Here is a 261-nt window from a genome sequence, read left to right as displayed (position 1 = left end):
TCAGGGTGAGGGGTGTAGGGGTATCAGGGTGAGGGGTGCAGGGGGTATAAGGGTGAGGGGGTATCAGGGTGAGCTGTGTAGGGAGTATCAGGGTGAAGAGTGCAGGGGGTATAAGGGTGAGCTGTGTAGGGGTATCAGGGTGAAGGGTGCAGGGGGTATCAGGGTGAGCTGTGTAGGGGATATCAGGGTGAAGGGTGCAGGGGGTATCAGGGTGAGGGTTGCAGGGGGTATCAGGGTGAGGGGTGCAGGGAGTATCAGGGT

This window comes from Rhincodon typus, unplaced genomic scaffold, assembly GCF_021869965.1.
Source record: "Rhincodon typus isolate 14 unplaced genomic scaffold, sRhiTyp1.1 hic_rhity00005395, whole genome shotgun sequence".
Classification (NCBI taxonomy): Eukaryota; Metazoa; Chordata; class Chondrichthyes; order Orectolobiformes; family Rhincodontidae; genus Rhincodon; species Rhincodon typus.
Note: the sequence above shows the minus strand (reverse complement) of the source record.